The sequence below is a fragment of the Abramis brama genome (genome assembly GCF_963993115.1).
Source record: "Abramis brama genome assembly, chromosome: 7".
Taxonomy (NCBI): domain Eukaryota; kingdom Metazoa; phylum Chordata; class Actinopteri; order Cypriniformes; family Leuciscidae; genus Abramis; species Abramis brama.
The window spans coordinates 35994868-36012881 of record NC_139969.1 but is presented as its reverse complement, the minus strand read 5'-3'; positions in this window follow the sequence as shown (position 1 = coordinate 36012881).

The window sequence follows — 18014 nt, the reverse complement described above, 5'->3', positions numbered from 1 at the left end:
CTACCAGGATCCCCATAAGTCTCTCCCCCCAAAATTACGAAAGCAGCGCACTTTTTGTTCTTTGAGTGAAGAGAGAACAATGAATAAACCTTTAAGTGCATATCACTCGCCTGTTTCGTAGACTCACCATGCAGCCGTCAGTGCCAAAAGGCTGATTACATGGCAGTTTAAAGCTTGATACCACCCTGTCGTTCCATGTCCAGATAAAAGCACGGGAGACGTCGCTACCTTCGCCGGCATTCTTTCGCAGAGGCAATATCGTAGTCTATGAGGCTCATCCGAGACGTGATCTTTGCTGGTTGAAAACTTTACCCAATACCCTGCTGGGATGACTTGAAATACAGTCAGCCTTGGCAATTTTTGTCAGCCTCTTAGGAGGCTTCGTGACTTGTTGGAAAAAAATAATTGTGCTTTTGCTTCTATTGCGTGCTGCTTTCGCTGTGCTGGCGAAAGCATGAGCTGGAAGTAGGCTGGTGTATCCAGGATTTGGACCTCCCTTAGAACGTGTTTTTGTATTTCTAATGGTCATATCCATGCACCAGGGGACTTCTTGTATTGATCCTGACCTCAACAATGTTTTCAGAAATGAACATGAGCTTTTTCTGCAGATACAATTAAAACGAAACTCAGCTAAAGCTCGCCGTGAGCGGCACCCCTGCGGTTGACCTGTTCACTAGGCTCTCTGTGAAACTACACACCAAGGATGGGACTCGAACCCATAAGCGCACAGAGCACAACGGATTAGCAGTCCATCACCTTAACCACTCACCTGCCGGTGGTGTTTTTCCGCAGCTATTTTTAGTATGATGACGTTATAGTTGGCAGCGAGGTACTTTGAACGGCTCTGCCATGCGCACTTGGCTCTCTCGAAACACTAAAGACATCAAACGACGAGGATGGGATTCGAACCCACGCGTGCAAAGCACAATGGATTAGCAGTCCATCGCCTTAACCACTCGGCCACCTCGTCACGCCGCTTCAGCTGTCGGAAGCGGTATTTTGGTGCTTTTCAACCGCTCTCATTAACATGACGGAGATAAAGTTCACCACAATGTGTTGTAAAAGGTTGGGCTGATGAGAGAGGTAACCCTTCGACTGACCTGCAAGGAGCGTTGGGTTCTATGGGTTAGGAGACTCACAACCGTGTTGATAGAGGGAGATGTGCTTATGTTTCTTTTGTGTGCTGCTTCTGCTTTGTTGGAAAGAACCTAGAGAGAACGCCTGGGTCATGAATATGTGCATTGGACCTCTCTCAGAACATGTTTGCAGTGTCCTTGCACTCTTCATTATCCTACCCAACCTCGTTAGGGGGCTCGTCGAATCGATCCCGAACTCAAATATGTTCTTGGAGATTGAGCGTTATAACTCCCCCCCTTTTGCTACCAGGATCCCCATAAGTCTCTCCCCCCAAAATTACGAAAGCAGTGCACTTTTTGTTCTTTGAGGGAACAATGAATAAACCTTTAAGTGCATATCACTCGCCTGTTTCGTAGACTCACCATGCAGCCGTCAGTGCCAAAAGGCTGATTACATGGCAGTTTAAAGCTTGATACCACCCTGTCGTTCCATGTCCAGATAAAAGCACGGGAGACGTCGCTACCTTCGCCGGCATTCTTTCGCAGAGGCAATATCGTAGTCTATGAGGCTCATCCGAGACGTGATCTTTGCTGGTTGAAAACTTTACCCAATACCCCGCTGGGATGACTTGAAATACAGTCAGCCTTGGCAATTTTTGTCGGCCTCTTTGGAGGCTTCGTGACTTGTTGGAAAAAAAGAATTGTGCTTTTGCTTCTATTGCGTGCTGCTTTCGCTGTGCTGGCGAAAGCATGAGCTGCAAGTAGGCTGGTGTATCCAGGATTTGGACCTCCCTTAGAACGTGTTTTTGTATTTCTAATGGTCATATCCATGCACCAGGGGACTTCTTGTATTGATCCTGACCTCAACAATGTTTTCAGAAATGAACATGAGCTTTTTCTGCAGCTACAGTTAAAACGAAACTCAGCTAAAGCTCGCCGTGAGCGGCACCCCTGCGGTTGACCTGTTCACTAGGCTCTCTGTGAAACTACACACCAAGGATGGGACTCGAACCCAGAAGCGCACAGAGCACAACGGATTAGCAGTCCATCACCTTAACCACTCAGCCACTCACCTGCCGGTGGTGTTTTTCCGCAGCTATTTTTAGTATGACGTTATAGTTGGCTGCAAAGTGCTTCGGCTGGCGCACTTGGCTCTCTTGAACGCTAAAGACGTCAAGCGACGAGGATGGGATTCGAACCCACGCGTGCAGAGCACAATGGATTAGCAGTCCATCGCCTTAACCACTCGGCCACCTCGTCACTCACCTGCACGCCCGCCCGAAGCTGGGCTGCGGTGTGTTTCTGCAGCTATTTTAAGGATGATGTCGTTAAAGTTGGCAGCGAGGTACTTTGAACGGCTCTGCCATGCGCACTTGGCTCTCTCGAAACACTAAAGACATCAAACGACGAGGATGGGATTCGAACCCACGCGTGCAAAGCACAATGGATTAGCAGTCCATCGCCTTAACCACTCGGCCACCTCGTCACGCCGCTTCAGCTGTCGGAAGCGGTATTTTGGTGCTTTTCAACCGCTCTCATTAACATGACGGAGATAAAGTTCACCACAATGTGTTGTAAAAGGTTGGGCTGATGAGAGAGGTAACCCTTCGACTGACCTGCAAGGAGCGTTGGGTTCTATGGGTTAGGAGACTCACAACCGTGTTGATAGAGGGAGATGTGCTTATGTTTCTTTTGTGTGCTGCTTCTGCTTTGTTGGAAAGAACCTAGAGAGAACGCCTGGGTCATGAATATGTGCATTGGACCTCTCTCAGAACATGTTTGCAGTGTCCTTGCACTCTTCATTATCCTACCCAACCTCGTTAGGGGGCTCGTCGAATCGATCCCGAACTCAAATATGTTCTTGGAGATTGAGCGTTATAACTCCCCCCCTTTTGCTACCAGGATCCCCATAAGTCTCTCCCCCCAAAATTACGAAAGCAGTGCACTTTTTGTTCTTTGAGGGAACAATGAATAAACCTTTAAGTGCATATCACTCGCCTGTTTCGTAGACTCACCATGCAGCCGTCAGTGCCAAAAGGCTGATTACATGGCAGTTTAAAGCTTGATACCACCCTGTCGTTCCATGTCCAGATAAAAGCACGGGAGACGTCGCTACCTTCGCCGGCATTCTTTCGCAGAGGCAATATCGTAGTCTATGAGGCTCATCCGAGACGTGATCTTTGCTGGTTGAAAACTTTACCCAATACCCCGCTGGGATGACTTGAAATACAGTCAGCCTTGGCAATTTTTGTCGGCCTCTTTGGAGGCTTCGTGACTTGTTGGAAAAAAAGAATTGTGCTTTTGCTTCTATTGCGTGCTGCTTTCGCTGTGCTGGCGAAAGCATGAGCTGGAAGTAGGCTGGTGTATCCAGGATTTGGACCTCCCTTAGAACGTGTTTTTGTATTTCTAATGGTCATATCCATGCACCAGGGGACTTCTTGTATTGATCCTGACCTCAACAATGTTTTCAGAAATGAACATGAGCTTTTTCTGCAGCTACAATTAAAACGAAACTCAGCTAAAGCTCGCCGTGAGCGGCACCCCTGCGGTTGACCTGTTCACTAGGCTCTCTGTGAAACTACACACCAAGGATGGGACTCGAACCCAGAAGCGCACAGAGCACAACGGATTAGCAGTCCATCACCTTAACCACTCAGCCACTCACCTGCCGGTGGTGTTTTTCCGCAGCTATTTTTAGTATGACGTTATAGTTGGCTGCAAAGTGCTTCGGCAGGCGCACTTGGCTCTCTTGAACGCTAAAGACGTCAAGCGACGAGGATGGGATTCGAACCCACGCGTGCAGAGCACAATGGATTAGCAGTCCATCGCCTTAACCACTCGGCCACCTCGTCACTCACCTGCACGCCCGCCCGAAGCTGGGCTGCGGTGTGTTTCTGCAGCTATTTTAAGGATGATGTCGTTAAAGTTGGCAGCGAGGTACTTTGAACGGCTCTGCCATGCGCACTTGGCTCTCTCGAAACACTAAAGACATCAAACGACGAGGATGGGATTCGAACCCACGCGTGCAAAGCACAATGGATTAGCAGTCCATCGCCTTAACCACTCGGCCACCTCGTCACGCCGCTTCAGCTGTCGGAAGCGGTATTTTGGTGCTTTTCAACCGCTCTCATTAACATGACGGAGATAAAGTTCACCACAATGTGTTGTAAAAGGTTGGGCTGATGAGAGAGGTAACCCTTCGACTGACCTGCAAGGAGCGTTGGGTTCTATGGGTTAGGAGACTCACAACCGTGTTGATAGAGGGAGATGTGCTTATGTTTCTTTTGTGTGCTGCTTCTGCTTTGTTGGAAAGAACCTAGAGAGAACGCCTGGGTCATGAATATGTGCATTGGACCTCTCTCAGAACATGTTTGCAGTGTCCTTGCACTCTTCATTATCCTACCCAACCTCGTTAGGGGGCTCGTCGAATCGATCCCGAACTCAAATATGTTCTTGGAGATTGAGCGTTATAACTCCCCCCCTTTTGCTACCAGGATCCCCATAAGTCTCTCCCCCCAAAATTACGAAAGCAGTGCACTTTTTGTTCTTTGAGGGAACAATGAATAAACCTTTAAGTGCATATCACTCGCCTGTTTCGTAGACTCACCATGCAGCCGTCAGTGCCAAAAGGCTGATTACATGGCAGTTTAAAGCTTGATACCACCCTGTCGTTCCATGTCCAGATAAAAGCACGGGAGACGTCGCTACCTTCGCCGGCATTCTTTCGCAGAGGCAATATCGTAGTCTATGAGGCTCATCCGAGACGTGATCTTTGCTGGTTGAAAACTTTACCCAATACCCCGCTGGGATGACTTGAAATACAGTCAGCCTTGGCAATTTTTGTCGGCCTCTTTGGAGGCTTCGTGACTTGTTGGAAAAAAAGAATTGTGCTTTTGCTTCTATTGCGTGCTGCTTTCGCTGTGCTGGCGAAAGCATGAGCTGGAAGTAGGCTGGTGTATCCAGGATTTGGACCTCCCTTAGAACGTGTTTTTGTATTTCTAATGGTCATATCCATGCACCAGGGGACTTCTTGTATTGATCCTGACCTCAACAATGTTTTCAGAAATGAACATGAGCTTTTTCTGCAGCTACAATTAAAACGAAACTCAGCTAAAGCTCGCCGTGAGCGGCACCCCTGCGGTTGACCTGTTCACTAGGCTCTCTGTGAAACTACACACCAAGGATGGGACTCGAACCCAGAAGCGCACAGAGCACAACGGATTAGCAGTCCATCACCTTAACCACTCAGCCACTCACCTGCCGGTGGTGTTTTTCCGCAGCTATTTTTAGTATGACGTTATAGTTGGCTGCAAAGTGCTTCGGCAGGCGCACTTGGCTCTCTTGAACGCTAAAGACGTCAAGCGACGAGGATGGGATTCGAACCCACGCGTGCAGAGCACAATGGATTAGCAGTCCATCGCCTTAACCACTCGGCCACCTCGTCACTCACCTGCACGCCCGCCCGAAGCTGGGCTGCGGTGTGTTTCTGCAGCTATTTTAAGGATGATGTCGTTAAAGTTGGCAGCGAGGTACTTTGAACGGCTCTGCCATGCGCACTTGGCTCTCTCGAAACACTAAAGACATCAAACGACAAGGATGGGATTCGAACCCACGCGTGCAAAGCACAATGGATTAGCAGTCCATCGCCTTAACCACTCGGCCACCTCGTCACGCCGCTTCAGCTGTCGGAAGCGGTATTTTGGTGCTTTTCAACCGCTCTCATTAACATGACGGAGATAAAGTTCACCACAATGTGTTGTAAAAGGTTGGGCTGATGAGAGAGGTAACCCTTCGACTGACCTGCAAGGAGCGTTGGGTTCTATGGGTTAGGAGACTCACAACCGTGTTGATAGAGGGAGATGTGCTTATGTTTCTTTTGTGTGCTGCTTCTGCTTTGTTGGAAAGAACCTAGAGAGAACGCCTGGGTCATGAATATGTGCATTGGACCTCTCTCAGAACATGTTTGCAGTGTCCTTGCACTCTTCATTATCCTACCCAACCTCGTTAGGGGGCTCGTCGAATCGATCCCGAACTCAAATATGTTCTTGGAGATTGAGCGTTATAACTCCCCCCCTTTTGCTACCAGGATCCCCATAAGTCTCTCCCCCCAAAATTACGAAAGCAGCGCACTTTTTGTTCTTTGAGTGAAGAGAGAACAATGAATAAACCTTTAAGTGCATATCACTCGCCTGTTTCGTAGACTCACCATGCAGCCGTCAGTGCCAAAAGGCTGATTACATGGCAGTTTAAAGCTTGATACCACCCTGTCGTTCCATGTCCAGATAAAAGCACGGGAGACGTCGCTACCTTCGCCGGCATTCTTTCGCAGAGGCAATATCGTAGTCTATGAGGCTCATCCGAGACGTGATCTTTGCTGGTTGAAAACTTTACCCAATACCCCGCTGGGATGACTTGAAATACAGTCAGCCTTGGCAATTTTTGTCGGCCTCTTAGGAGGCTTCGTGACTTGTTGGAAAAAAAGAATTGTGCTTTTGCTTCTATTGCGTGCTGCTTTCGCTGTGCTGGCGAAAGCATGAGCTGGAAGTAGGCTGGTGTATCCAGGATTTGGACCTCCCTTAGAACGTGTTTTTGTATTTCTAATGGTCATATCCATGCACCAGGGGACTTCTTGTATTGATCCTGACCTCAACAATGTTTTCAGAAATGAACATGAGCTTTTTCTGCAGCTACAATTAAAACGAAACTCAGCTAAAGCTCGCCGTGAGCGGCACCCCTGCGGTTGACCTGTTCACTAGGCTCTCTGTGAAACTACACACCAAGGATGGGACTCGAACCCATAAGCGCACAGAGCACAACGGATTAGCAGTCCATCACCTTAACCACTCACCTGCCGGTGGTGTTTTTCCGCAGCTATTTTTAGTATGATGACGTTATAGTTGGCTGCAAAGTGCTTCAGCAGGCGCACTTGGCTCTCTTGAACGCTAAAGACATCAAGCGACGAGGATGGGATTCGAACCCACGCGTGCAGAGCACAATGGATTAGCAGTCCATCGCCTTAACCACTCGGCCACCTCGTCACTCACCTGCACGCCCGCCCGAAGCTGGGCTGCGGTGTGTTTCTGCAGCTATTTTAAGGATGATGTCGTTAAAGTTGGCAGCGAGGTACTTTGAACGGCTCTGCCATGCGCACTTGGCTCTCTCGAAACACTAAAGACATCAAACGACGAGGATGGGATTCGAACCCACGCGTGCAAAGCACAATGGATTAGCAGTCCATCGCCTTAACCACTCGGCCACCTCGTCACGCCGCTTCAGCTGTCGGAAGCGGTATTTTGGTGCTTTTCAACCGCTCTCATTAACATGACGGAGATAAAGTTCACCACAATGTGTTGTAAAAGGTTGGGCTGATGAGAGAGGTAACCCTTCGACTGACCTGCAAGGAGCGTTGGGTTCTATGGGTTAGGAGACTCACAACCGTGTTGATAGAGGGAGATGTGCTTATGTTTCTTTTGTGTGCTGCTTCTGCTTTGTTGGAAAGAACCTAGAGAGAACGCCTGGGTCATGAATATGTGCATTGGACCTCTCTCAGAACATGTTTGCAGTGTCCTTGCACTCTTCATTATCCTACCCAACCTCGTTAGGGGGCTCGTCGAATCGATCCCGAACTCAAATATGTTCTTGGAGATTGAGCGTTATAACTCCCCCCCTTTTGCTACCAGGATCCCCATAAGTCTCTCCCCCCAAAATTACGAAAGCAGCGCACTTTTTGTTCTTTGAGTGAAGAGAGAACAATGAATAAACCTTTAAGTGCATATCACTCGCCTGTTTCGTAGACTCACCATGCAGCCGTCAGTGCCAAAAGGCTGATTACATGGCAGTTTAAAGCTTGATACCACCCTGTCGTTCCATGTCCAGATAAAAGCACGGGAGACGTCGCTACCTTCGCCGGCATTCTTTCGCAGAGGCAATATCGTAGTCTATGAGGCTCATCCGAGACGTGATCTTTGCTGGTTGAAAACTTTACCCAATACCCCGCTGGGATGACTTGAAATACAGTCAGCCTTGGCAATTTTTGTCGGCCTCTTAGGAGGCTTCGTGACTTGTTGGAAAAAAAGAATTGTGCTTTTGCTTCTATTGCGTGCTGCTTTCGCTGTGCTGGCGAAAGCATGAGCTGGAAGTAGGCTGGTGTATCCAGGATTTGGACCTCCCTTAGAACGTGTTTTTGTATTTCTAATGGTCATATCCATGCACCAGGGGACTTCTTGTATTGATCCTGACCTCAACAATGTTTTCAGAAATGAACATGAGCTTTTTCTGCAGATACAATTAAAACGAAACTCAGCTAAAGCTCGCCGTGAGCGGCACCCCTGCGGTTGACCTGTTCACTAGGCTCTCTGTGAAACTACACACCAAGGATGGGACTCGAACCCATAAGCGCACAGAGCACAACGGATTAGCAGTCCATCACCTTAACCACTCAGCCACTCACCTGCCGGTGGTGTTTTTCCGCAGCTATTTTTAGTATGATGACGTTATAGTTGGCTGCAAAGTGCTTCGGCAGGCGCACTTGGCTCTCTTGAACGCTAAAGACGTCAAGCGACGAGGATGGGATTCGAACCCACGCGTGCAGAGCACAATGGATTAGCAGTCCATCGCCTTAACCACTCGGCCACCTCGTCACTCACCTGCACGCCCGCCCGAAGCTGGGCTGCGGTGTGTTTCTGCAGCTATTTTAAGGATGATGTCGTTAAAGTTGGCAGCGAGGTACTTTGAACGGCTCTGCCATGCGCACTTGGCTCTCTCGAAACACTAAAGACATCAAACGACGAGGATGGGATTCGAACCCACGCGTGCAAAGCACAATGGATTAGCAGTCCATCGCCTTAACCACTCGGCCACCTCGTCACGCCGCTTCAGCTGTCGGAAGCGGTATTTTGGTGCTTTTCAACCGCTCTCATTAACATGACGGAGATAAAGTTCACCACAATGTGTTGTAAAAGGTTGGGCTGATGAGAGAGGTAACCCTTCGACTGACCTGCAAGGAGCGTTGGGTTCTATGGGTTAGGAGACTCACAACCGTGTTGATAGAGGGAGATGTGCTTATGTTTCTTTTGTGTGCTGCTTCTGCTTTGTTGGAAAGAACCTAGAGAGAACGCCTGGGTCATGAATATGTGCATTGGACCTCTCTCAGAACATGTTTGCAGTGTCCTTGCACTCTTCATTATCCTACCCAACCTCGTTAGGGGGCTCGTCGAATCGATCCCGAACTCAAATATGTTCTTGGAGATTGAGCGTTATAACTCCCCCCCTTTTGCTACCAGGATCCCCATAAGTCTCTCCCCCCAAAATTACGAAAGCAGCGCACTTTTTGTTCTTTGAGTGAAGAGAGAACAATGAATAAACCTTTAAGTGCATATCACTCGCCTGTTTCGTAGACTCACCATGCAGCCGTCAGTGCCAAAAGGCTGATTACATGGCAGTTTAAAGCTTGATACCACCCTGTCGTTCCATGTCCAGATAAAAGCACGGGAGACGTCGCTACCTTCGCCGGCATTCTTTCGCAGAGGCAATATCGTAGTCTATGAGGCTCATCCGAGACGTGATCTTTGCTGGTTGAAAACTTTACCCAATACCCCGCTGGGATGACTTGAAATACAGTCAGCCTTGGCAATTTTTGTCGGCCTCTTAGGAGGCTTCGTGACTTGTTGGAAAAAAAGAATTGTGCTTTTGCTTCTATTGCGTGCTGCTTTCGCTGTGCTGGCGAAAGCATGAGCTGGAAGTAGGCTGGTGTATCCAGGATTTGGACCTCCCTTAGAACGTGTTTTTGTATTTCTAATGGTCATATCCATGCACCAGGGGACTTCTTGTATTGATCCTGACCTCAACAATGTTTTCAGAAATGAACATGAGCTTTTTCTGCAGATACAATTAAAACGAAACTCAGCTAAAGCTCGCCGTGAGCGGCACCCCTGCGGTTGACCTGTTCACTAGGCTCTCTGTGAAACTACACACCAAGGATGGGACTCGAACCCATAAGCGCACAGAGCACAACGGATTAGCAGTCCATCACCTTAACCACTCAGCCACTCACCTGCCGGTGGTGTTTTTCCGCAGCTATTTTTAGTATGATGACGTTATAGTTGGCTGCAAAGTGCTTCGGCAGGCGCACTTGGCTCTCTTGAACGCTAAAGACGTCAAGCGACGAGGATGGGATTCGAACCCACGCGTGCAGAGCACAATGGATTAGCAGTCCATCGCCTTAACCACTCGGCCACCTCGTCACTCACCTGCACGCCCGCCCGAAGCTGGGCTGCGGTGTGTTTCTGCAGCTATTTTAAGGATGATGTCGTTAAAGTTGGCAGCGAGGTACTTTGAACGGCTCTGCCATGCGCACTTGGCTCTCTCGAAACACTAAAGACATCAAACGACGAGGATGGGATTCGAACCCACGCGTGCAAAGCACAATGGATTAGCAGTCCATCGCCTTAACCACTCGGCCACCTCGTCACGCCGCTTCAGCTGTCGGAAGCGGTATTTTGGTGCTTTTCAACCGCTCTCATTAACATGACGGAGATAAAGTTCACCACAATGTGTTGTAAAAGGTTGGGCTGATGAGAGAGGTAACCCTTCGACTGACCTGCAAGGAGCGTTGGGTTCTATGGGTTAGGAGACTCACAACCGTGTTGATAGAGGGAGATGTGCTTATGTTTCTTTTGTGTGCTGCTTCTGCTTTGTTGGAAAGAACCTAGAGAGAACGCCTGGGTCATGAATATGTGCATTGGACCTCTCTCAGAACATGTTTGCAGTGTCCTTGCACTCTTCATTATCCTACCCAACCTCGTTAGGGGGCTCGTCGAATCGATCCCGAACTCAAATATGTTCTTGGAGATTGAGCGTTATAACTCCCCCCCTTTTGCTACCAGGATCCCCATAAGTCTCTCCCCCCAAAATTACGAAAGCAGCGCACTTTTTGTTCTTTGAGTGAAGAGAGAACAATGAATAAACCTTTAAGTGCATATCACTCGCCTGTTTCGTAGACTCACCATGCAGCCGTCAGTGCCAAAAGGCTGATTACATGGCAGTTTAAAGCTTGATACCACCCTGTCGTTCCATGTCCAGATAAAAGCACGGGAGACGTCGCTACCTTCGCCGGCATTCTTTCGCAGAGGCAATATCGTAGTCTATGAGGCTCATCCGAGACGTGATCTTTGCTGGTTGAAAACTTTACCCAATACCCCGCTGGGATGACTTGAAATACAGTCAGCCTTGGCAATTTTTGTCGGCCTCTTAGGAGGCTTCGTGACTTGTTGGAAAAAAAGAATTGTGCTTTTGCTTCTATTGCGTGCTGCTTTCGCTGTGCTGGCGAAAGCATGAGCTGGAAGTAGGCTGGTGTATCCAGGATTTGGACCTCCCTTAGAACGTGTTTTTGTATTTCTAATGGTCATATCCATGCACCAGGGGACTTCTTGTATTGATCCTGACCTCAACAATGTTTTCAGAAATGAACATGAGCTTTTTCTGCAGATACAATTAAAACGAAACTCAGCTAAAGCTCGCCGTGAGCGGCACCCCTGCGGTTGACCTGTTCACTAGGCTCTCTGTGAAACTACACACCAAGGATGGGACTCGAACCCATAAGCGCACAGAGCACAACGGATTAGCAGTCCATCACCTTAACCACTCAGCCACTTACCTGCCGGTGGTGTTTTTCCGCAGCTATTTTTAGTATGATGACGTTATAGTTGGCAGCGAGGTACTTTGAACGGCTCTGCCATGCGCACTTGGCTCTCTCGAAACACTAAAGACATCAAACGACGAGGATGGGATTCGAACCCACGCGTGCAAAGCACAATGGATTAGCAGTCCATCGCCTTAACCACTCGGCCACCTCGTCACGCCGCTTCAGCTGTCGGAAGCGGTATTTTGGTGCTTTTCAACCGCTCTCATTAACATGACGGAGATAAAGTTCACCACAATGTGTTGTAAAAGGTTGGGCTGATGAGAGAGGTAACCCTTCGACTGACCTGCAAGGAGCGTTGGGTTCTATGGGTTAGGAGACTCACAACCGTGTTGATAGAGGGAGATGTGCTTATGTTTCTTTTGTGTGCTGCTTCTGCTTTGTTGGAAAGAACCTAGAGAGAACGCCTGGGTCATGAATATGTGCATTGGACCTCTCTCAGAACATGTTTGCAGTGTCCTTGCACTCTTCATTATCCTACCCAACCTCGTTAGGGGGCTCGTCGAATCGATCCCGAACTCAAATATGTTCTTGGAGATTGAGCGTTATAACCCCCCCCCTTTTGCTACCAGGATCCCCATAAGTCTCTCCCCCCAAAATTACGAAAGCAGCGCACTTTTTGTTCTTTGAGTGAAGAGAGAACAATGAATAAACCTTTAAGTGCATATCACTCGCCTGTTTCGTAGACTCACCATGCAGCCGTCAGTGCCAAAAGGCTGATTACATGGCAGTTTAAAGCTTGATACCACCCTGTCGTTCCATGTCCAGATAAAAGCACGGGAGACGTCGCTACCTTCGCCGGCATTCTTTCGCAGAGGCAATATCGTAGTCTATGAGGCTCATCCGAGACGTGATCTTTGCTGGTTGAAAACTTTACCCAATACCCCGCTGGGATGACTTGAAATACAGTCAGCCTTGGCAATTTTTGTCGGCCTCTTAGGAGGCTTCGTGACTTGTTGGAAAAAAAGAATTGTGCTTTTGCTTCTATTGCGTGCTGCTTTCGCTGTGCTGGCGAAAGCATGAGCTGGAAGTAGGCTGGTGTATCCAGGATTTGGACCTCCCTTAGAACGTGTTTTTGTATTTCTAATGGTCATATCCATGCACCAGGGGACTTCTTGTATTGATCCTGACCTCAACAATGTTTTCAGAAATGAACATGAGCTTTTTCTGCAGCTACAATTAAAACGAAACTCAGCTAAAGCTCGCCGTGAGCGGCACCCCTGCGGTTGACCTGTTCACTAGGCTCTCTGTGAAACTACACACCAAGGATGGGACTCGAACCCATAAGCGCACAGAGCACAACGGATTAGCAGTCCATCACCTTAACCACTCAGCCACTCACCTGCCGGTGGTGTTTTTCCGCAGCTATTTTTAGTATGATGACGTTATAGTTGGCAGCGAGGTACTTTGAACGGCTCTGCCATGCGCACTTGGCTCTCTCGAAACACTAAAGACATCAAACGACGAGGATGGGATTCGAACCCACGCGTGCAAAGCACAATGGATTAGCAGTCCATCGCCTTAACCACTCGGCCACCTCGTCACGCCGCTTCAGCTGTCGGAAGCGGTATTTTGGTGCTTTTCAACCGCTCTCATTAACATGACGGAGATAAAGTTCACCACAATGTGTTGTAAAAGGTTGGGCTGATGAGAGAGGTAACCCTTCGACTGACCTGCAAGGAGTGTTGGTTTCTATGGGTTAGGAGACTCACAACCGTGTTGATAGAGGGAGATGTGCTTATGTTTCTTTTGTGTGCTGCTTCTGCTTTGTTGGAAAGAACCTAGAGAGAACGCCTGGGTCATGAATATGTGCATTGGACCTCTCTCAGAACATGTTTGCAGTGTCCTTGCACTCTTCATTATCCTACCCAACCTCGTTAGGGGGCTCGTCGAATCGATCCCGAACTCAAATATGTTCTTGGAGATTGAGCGTTATAACTCCCCCCCTTTTGCTACCAGGATCCCCATAAGTCTCTCCCCCCAAAATTACGAAAGCAGCGCACTTTTTGTTCTTTGAGTGAAGAGAGAACAATGAATAAACCTTTAAGTGCATATCACTCGCCTGTTTCGTAGACTCACCATGCAGCCGTCAGTGCCAAAAGGCTGATTACATGGCAGTTTAAAGCTTGATACCACCCTGTCGTTCCATGTCCAGATAAAAGCACGGGAGACGTCGCTACCTTCGCCGGCATTCTTTCGCAGAGGCAATATCGTAGTCTATGAGGCTCATCCGAGACGTGATCTTTGCTGGTTGAAAACTTTACCCAATACCCCGCTGGGATGACTTGAAATACAGTCAGCCTTGGCAATTTTTGTCAGCCTCTTAGGAGGCTTCGTGACTTGTTGGAAAAAAAGAATTGTGCTTTTGCTTCTATTGCGTGCTGCTTTCGCTGTGCTGGCGAAAGCATGAGCTGGAAGTAGGCTGGTGTATCCAGGATTTGGACCTCCCTTAGAACGTGTTTTTGTATTTCTAATGGTCATATCCATGCACCAGGGGACTTCTTGTATTGATCCTGACCTCAACAATGTTTTCAGAAATGAACATGAGCTTTTTCTGCAGATACAATTAAAACGAAACTCAGCTAAAGCTCGCCGTGAGCGGCACCCCTGCGGTTGACCTGTTCACTAGGCTCTCTGTGAAACTACACACCAAGGATGGGACTCGAACCCATAAGCGCACAGAGCACAACGGATTAGCAGTCCATCACCTTAACCACTCACCTGCCGGTGGTGTTTTTCCGCAGCTATTTTTAGTATGATGACGTTATAGTTGGCTGCAAAGTGCTTCGGCAGGCGCACTTGGCTCTCTTGAACGCTAAAGACGTCAAGCGACGAGGATGGGATTCGAACCCACGCGTGCAGAGCACAATGGATTAGCAGTCCATCGCCTTAACCACTCGGCCACCTCGTCACTCACCTGCACGCCCGCCCGAAGCTGGGCTGCGGTGTGTTTCTGCAGCTATTTTAAGGATGATGTCGTTAAAGTTGGCAGCGAGGTACTTTGAACGGCTCTGCCATGCGCACTTGGCTCTCTCGAAACACTAAAGACATCAAACGACGAGGATGGGATTCGAACCCACGCGTGCAAAGCACAATGGATTAGCAGTCCATCGCCTTAACCACTCGGCCACCTCGTCACGCCGCTTCAGCTGTCGGAAGCGGTATTTTGGTGCTTTTCAACCGCTCTCATTAACATGACGGAGATAAAGTTCACCACAATGTGTTGTAAAAGGTTGGGCTGATGAGAGAGGTAACCCTTCGACTGACCTGCAAGGAGCGTTGGGTTCTATGGGTTAGGAGACTCACAACCGTGTTGATAGAGGGAGATGTGCTTATGTTTCTTTTGTGTGCTGCTTCTGCTTTGTTGGAAAGAACCTAGAGAGAACGCCTGGGTCATGAATATGTGCATTGGACCTCTCTCAGAACATGTTTGCAGTGTCCTTGCACTCTTCATTATCCTACCCAACCTCGTTAGGGGGCTCGTCGAATCGATCCCGAACTCAAATATGTTCTTGGAGATTGAGCGTTATAACTCCCCCCCTTTTGCTACCAGGATCCCCATAAGTCTCTCCCCCCAAAATTACGAAAGCAGCGCACTTTTTGTTCTTTGAGTGAAGAGAGAACAATGAATAAACCTTTAAGTGCATATCACTCGCCTGTTTCGTAGACTCACCATGCAGCCGTCAGTGCCAAAAGGCTGATTACATGGCAGTTTAAAGCTTGATACCACCCTGTCGTTCCATGTCCAGATAAAAGCACGGGAGACGTCGCTACCTTTGCCGGCATTCTTTCGCAGAGGCAATATCGTAGTCTATGAGGCTCATCCGAGACGTGATCTTTGCTGGTTGAAAACTTTACCCAATACCCCGCTGGGATGACTTGAAATACAGTCAGCCTTGGCAATTTTTGTCGGCCTCTTAGGAGGCTTCGTGACTTGTTGGAAAAAAAGAATTGTGCTTTTGCTTCTATTGCGTGCTGCTTTCGCTGTGCTGGCGAAAGCATGAGCTGGAAGTAGGCTGGTGTATCCAGGATTTGGACCTCCCTTAGAACGTGTTTTTGTATTTCTAATGGTCATATCCATGCACCAGGGGACTTCTTGTATTGATCCTGACCTCAACAATGTTTTCAGAAATGAACATGAGCTTTTTCTGCAGATACAATTAAAACGAAACTCAGCTAAAGCTCGCCGTGAGCGGCACCCCTGCGGTTGACCTGTTCACTAGGCTCTCTGTGAAACTACACACCAAGGATGGGACTCGAACCCATAAGCGCACAGAGCACAACGGATTAGCAGTCCATCACCTTAACCACTCAGCCACTTACCTGCCGGTGGTGTTTTTCCGCAGCTATTTTTAGTATGATGACGTTATAGTTGGCAGCGAGGTACTTTGAACGGCTCTGCCATGCGCACTTGGCTCTCTCGAAACACTAAAGACATCAAACGACGAGGATGGGATTCGAACCCACGCGTGCAAAGCACAATGGATTAGCAGTCCATCGCCTTAACCACTCGGCCACCTCGTCACGCCGCTTCAGCTGTCGGAAGCGGTATTTTGGTGCTTTTCAACCGCTCTCATTAACATGACGGAGATAAAGTTCACCACAATGTGTTGTAAAAGGTTGGGCTGATGAGAGAGGTAACCCTTCGACTGACCTGCAAGGAGCGTTGGGTTCTATGGGTTAGGAGACTCACAACCGTGTTGATAGAGGGAGATGTGCTTATGTTTCTTTTGTGTGCTGCTTCTGCTTTGTTGGAAAGAACCTAGAGAGAACGCCTGGGTCATGAATATGTGCATTGGACCTCTCTCAGAACATGTTTGCAGTGTCCTTGCACTCTTCATTATCCTACCCAACCTCGTTAGGGGGCTCGTCGAATCGATCCCGAACTCAAATATGTTCTTGGAGATTGAGCGTTATAACCCCCCCCCTTTTGCTACCAGGATCCCCATAAGTCTCTCCCCCCAAAATTACGAAAGCAGCGCACTTTTTGTTCTTTGAGTGAAGAGAGAACAATGAATAAACCTTTAAGTGCATATCACTCGCCTGTTTCGTAGACTCACCATGCAGCCGTCAGTGCCAAAAGGCTGATTACATGGCAGTTTAAAGCTTGATACCACCCTGTCGTTCCATGTCCAGATAAAAGCACGGGAGACGTCGCTACCTTCGCCGGCATTCTTTCGCAGAGGCAATATCGTAGTCTATGAGGCTCATCCGAGACGTGATCTTTGCTGGTTGAAAACTTTACCCAATACCCCGCTGGGATGACTTGAAATACAGTCAGCCTTGGCAATTTTTGTCGGCCTCTTAGGAGGCTTCGTGACTTGTTGGAAAAAAAGAATTGTGCTTTTGCTTCTATTGCGTGCTGCTTTCGCTGTGCTGGCGAAAGCATGAGCTGGAAGTAGGCTGGTGTATCCAGGATTTGGACCTCCCTTAGAACGTGTTTTTGTATTTCTAATGGTCATATCCATGCACCAGGGGACTTCTTGTATTGATCCTGACCTCAACAATGTTTTCAGAAATGAACATGAGCTTTTTCTGCAGCTACAATTAAAACGAAACTCAGCTAAAGCTCGCCGTGAGCGGCACCCCTGCGGTTGACCTGTTCACTAGGCTCTCTGTGAAACTACACACCAAGGATGGGACTCGAACCCATAAGCGCACAGAGCACAACGGATTAGCAGTCCATCACCTTAACCACTCAGCCACTCACCTGCCGGTGGTGTTTTTCCGCAGCTATTTTTAGTATGATGACGTTATAGTTGGCAGCGAGGTACTTTGAACGGCTCTGCCATGCGCACTTGGCTCTCTCGAAACACTAAAGACATCAAACGACGAGGATGGGATTCGAACCCACGCGTGCAAAGCACAATGGATTAGCAGTCCATCGCCTTAACCACTCGGCCACCTCGTCACGCCGCTTCAGCTGTCGGAAGCGGTATTTTGGTGCTTTTCAACCGCTCTCATTAACATGACGGAGATAAAGTTCACCACAATGTGTTGTAAAAGGTTGGGCTGATGAGAGAGGTAACCCTTCGACTGACCTGCAAGGAGTGTTGGTTTCTATGGGTTAGGAGACTCACAACCGTGTTGATAGAGGGAGATGTGCTTATGTTTCTTTTGTGTGCTGCTTCTGCTTTGTTGGAAAGAACCTAGAGAGAACGCCTGGGTCATGAATATGTGCATTGGACCTCTCTCAGAACATGTTTGCAGTGTCCTTGCACTCTTCATTATCCTACCCA